Raw genomic sequence first — 4,726 nt, forward strand, 5'->3', positions numbered from 1 at the left:
TTTTATAGTCTTGTAGTAAAATACTCATAACTTTTCGCTCGGTTGTCCGTTTTTTAAAGTTTTTATATGGACGCGAAGCTCTCTTCAAACTCTACGCACCTATGTAATCCTCTTTTGCACAGCCTATATGGATTTAAGACTGCAATTCCCTGTGTATCTCTGTTTTTATAGACTTTTGGCCATTATTTCTTCTTAATCATGATTAATTCCTCCTAATCTCTTATCAAAAGGCAAACCCCATGTGTCTTATCCTCTTGTAAGTGATTGCTATATTCATTTTCTTTAATATGTTCTGTCCAAATCACCCAATTCGAACGGATGGACCTTACCAATATTCCCCGTATGTTTCCGTTCACATAATCCTGAGTCGGAAGATTTTCTTCCAACAAAGAATTGCCCTCTTATTTGGAGCTGCAAGACTGGCAAAAATTCTTGCTTCTCCGGAGCCTTTCATCTTTTCTTCCATGAATTATGATCTCACCTTTGTGTATATCTTTATCTTAACTTAGGGAGAGAAAGGGAGGTGAGGAGGCTGTGAGGTTTCATACAAGTGTGTTTTGATTTTGAGAAGTGATCGAACTCCAAACCCCAACTTCGTGTCACATCTTTTGGTGGAGACGACGGGCAGGTTTTACTTAGAATTATTCTATTTTAACCTCAAGGTCCCGCATAATTAAAGAAAAGTTATTTTGAAACAAGTAAATTTCCCTTGTTGCTACTCATCTTTTGGTGCAAGATGTTCAACATTCCGGTGTTCCAAGGATCGGAAGGAGAAGACCCGGGGAGTTATCTCCGAGAGTTTAACCGAGCATGCCGCTTGACGGGTTGGTCTATGAAGGAGAGGGTAGAAATACTCCCAGATTTCTTGGAGGGTGTGGCCTTAACTTGGCATGAGGCTTTGCCAGAGGAGTCCAAGAATGATTGGGAAAGGTTGACCAAAGCAATGAAGGAGAGATTTAGGACAGTGGAGTCGCCAAATGCTTTACTATTGCAATTGGATCAAATTTTCCAAAAGGATGGAGAGTCAGTTTCTGCCTTTTCAGTGAGGTATGAAGCCTTATTCATCAAATATCAACAAGCTGCTTTACATGTTGTTGCTTCTTCTTCTTCACCTTCTATGGAAGATTCAAAGAGTTCTTTAGCAATGGAGCACCTTAAGATGAGCAAGTTTATCAGGGCTTTGGATCCCCGCTTGCATGGAAAAGTTCTTAGCAAAGATCCCACTAATTTTAAAGAGGCTCTTCGTATTGCTTTGAAGAAGGAGGCCACTCTTCACATTGAGTCCACATTCCAATCTTCTCTAAATGTGCCAACCCCACCACGAGTAGAGATAGCCTTAACATCTCAGGTACAAGCTCCATCCTTGGATCATAACATTGCACAACTTATGGCAGAATTTGCTGATTTGAAGTTACACTTAGTCAATGCAAGGCCACCTAGGGTTCCACGAGCTGAGGATAAATCTAGGGATAGAAGTAGTGTCACATGCTATGAATGTCAAGAGAAGGGGCACTATCGCACTGAGTGTCCAAAGTTGAGGAAAAGTGAGGATAAAAGTTTAGCACTTTTAGAGGAAATATGCTTAGAAGAAGAGGAAACATTGATGCGATTAATGGCAAAAAGGGGTCGTAAAACTAAAAGCCAAGAAGAAGAAGAACAAGAAGATAAATCTGAAGAAGAGGAGAAAAATAGGAAGAAGAAGAAGTCGTCTAGGAGAAAAATTGGACAATCTGACTTTCCTCTTGGACAAGGATCTCTTAGTTATGACCTCTTAACGGATCTTAGGGAGAAAACAGCACAAATCACATTCGGACAGCTTTTGGCACTCTCTCCAAAGCTCAGAAAAGGAATGGGGTAAGCGGGCTAGCACAAGGGAATCTAAGAAAAAGAAGAAGAGGGATAATGGGACTCCTATGGTTCAGAGGGTGGATATTGATGTAGGAGATGATGTGCCTGTGAGATTGATGTCATCATTGAGGGGCAAACAATTTCTAATGCATACATTGATGGAGGTGCATCAATCAATGTCATGAGTGAAAAAACAATAAAAGATGCTGATTTAAAGTTGTCTTCTACTAACTCTCCCTATCGCATCAAACTTGCTGATAAACTAGGGTGAAAACCTTAGGAATTGTCAGGAATTTGGGAGTGAATGTATGTGGTATTTCTGTGCCTACAACTTTTCAGGTCATTCCTACAAAGCCTGATGCTAGGGCTTACCCATTGATATTGGGTAGGCCATGGCTTCGCCAAGTGAAGGCAATTCAAAAGTGGGAGACAGGTGATCTTATTCTACAAGGTGAGAATAAGAAGGTCCACTACAACATCAAGAGTCGTCGCAAGAAAGTGGTAAGAGGTGAACCTTCAACTTCCGAAAGTTCAGAGTCAGAGTCATCCGATGAAGAAGAGACAAGTGGTAGCTCCGAGGATTCCATCTCAGAAGGAGAGGTGGAGGGAGTTGCATTTGGTCTTTCCCTGGGAAGGGATCGAGGGGACAATGGAGCCTTGGAAGGGGAAGCTTCTTCAACCATGTGCAAGAAAGGAGATGTGGACCTCACTAGTCTTCACCAACAAAATGAACTTCTTCTTGATGAGTCCATAGCAGGTACTGAAAGGGAGAATTACTTAAAAATGTTGGATGGATTTCCTAACCTTTTTGCAAACAGCTACTCACAGGTATGCCAAGTTACCCTAGTAGAGCACAAGATTGATCTCAAGCCCCAAAGTAAGCTAGTGGTGCAGCGGCTAAGGCATTTGGGAGTAGTGCAAGCAGAGGTGCTTTAAGAAGAAGGTAACTAATTTACTTGAAGCTGGATTTATTTTTCCAGTAGAGAATTCAGAGTGGATTTCCCCAGTTGTAGTCACTCCCAAAAAGGGTGGAAAATGGCGTGTGTGTGTGGAGTTTCGCCCTTTGAATGCATGCACAAAGAGGAATTATTATCCTCTACCCTTTTAGGATGAGATTTTGGATCAAGTTGCCGGTCATGAGTTGTACTCAGTGTGTGATGGATACTCTGGATACTTTCAAATCCGGATTTGTGAAGAAGATCAAAGGAAAACCTCATTTATCACCCCTTGGGGAGTGTATGCCTATAGGGTGATGCCATTTGGCTTGACCAATGCACCAGCAACTTTTCAACGCTTCATGAGTCAGGTATTTGCACCTTACTTGGGGAAGTTTATAAGGGTCTTTTTGGATGATTTTTGCATTTATTCAAGCCGCATGGATCACTTGGAAAAGTTGAGGTTGGCCTTGCAAAGTATTGATGATGCAAAAGGGTGTCTTAATCCTGGAAAATGCTGCTTGGCACGAAGGAAGGTGGTTCTCTTGGGACATGTTATCTCAGAAGAAGGCATAGAGATGGATCCTGAGAAGGTGCAGGCAATTGTGGCCCTCCCTCCACCTACCAATGTAAGGGAGGTAAGGAGGATTTTGGGTAAAACAAAGTATTACCAACGCTTTGTTGACATGTTCTCTGAGAAGATGTATCCTATAAATCTGTTAACAAAGAAGAATGTTTCTTTCCAATGGGGGCCCGATCAAATTCAATCTTTTTGTTTGCTCAAGGAATGCATGACTCAAAGTCCAATTGTGCAGCCTCCTAGGTGGGGGGAGGACTTTTATGTGAACCCAAGTGTCTCATCACATTCAGTGGGTGCTATACTCTTGCAAAAGGGAGAGCAAGGGCGTATGCAACCAGTGTATTATGCAAGCCGACAACTCACTGATGCCGAGGAGAGGTATGGTGAAATGGAGAAAGGTGGTTTGTCTCTTGTTTTTGCAGTAAAGAAGTTCAGGTCATACTTGTTACCTCGCCCTTTTTTCTTCCTCACATCTCAACCTTCTTTACAATACTTGGTCCGCAAACCCAATCCTGTAGGAGGAAAGTTTGCAAAGTGGATTTGCGAGCTTCAAGAATTCTCTTTCACTTTTATTACAGAAAACACCACTAGGGCCTCTCTTGCAGATTTGCTTACAAGGAAGGAAGAGGAAGAAGGAACAGGAGCAAAGGAAGAAGTATATGAAGATTTGGAAACGCCACCAACTTCTTTCACTATGCATTTTGATGGAGCCTTTAGCCCTTCCAGCCAATGTGGGGCTGGGGGATAGTTTTATTTGATCCAGGAGGAAAAGAGGTATGATGGCCGTGTGGAGAAACGGCTGGATAAGAAGCTTCTTCGACGCTGGGAAGGTCCCTTCAGGATAAAGCAAAAGTTCAAAAATAACACCTGTCTTCTAGAGGATGCAAGTGACCAGGAGGTTCCCGGACGTGCCAATGAGTACCGGCTAAAGATATTCTACCCTCGAGCACCATGGCCAGCAGACCCCCCAGACAAGCATGGAGGATCTGCTGGGGGGGAAAGATGTGACATGAAAAATTGATATCTTTCATTTTTAATTTTGTGCATATTTTGATGGTTTCGCAATGGTAATAAGGTGGAAGCTTGTCCAAGAAGATTGCGGCGCCCACAATGGAATAACGGCGTGGTGATGCGGCGGCTTGGCAGCTACCTTGATAACAACATTCTATCTTCAAATATAATGGTTTTACTTGATTTAGGGTGCACACATTGTAAATGCCACAAGTATGCTTGATAAATACTTTGGTATGGTAGATAGGCTAGTGATGTGGAAAATAAAAGTGGGCCTTCATGCTCACATGGATTTTAATTGTATTATTAATATGGTATTCACCATAAGGCTACAAGTTGGGGAGTGTGGAAG

This window comes from Cibotium barometz, chromosome 28 (genome assembly GCF_041138505.1).
Source record: "Cibotium barometz isolate CiBa-2024 chromosome 28, ASM4113850v1, whole genome shotgun sequence".
Classification (NCBI taxonomy): domain Eukaryota; kingdom Viridiplantae; phylum Streptophyta; class Polypodiopsida; order Cyatheales; family Cibotiaceae; genus Cibotium; species Cibotium barometz.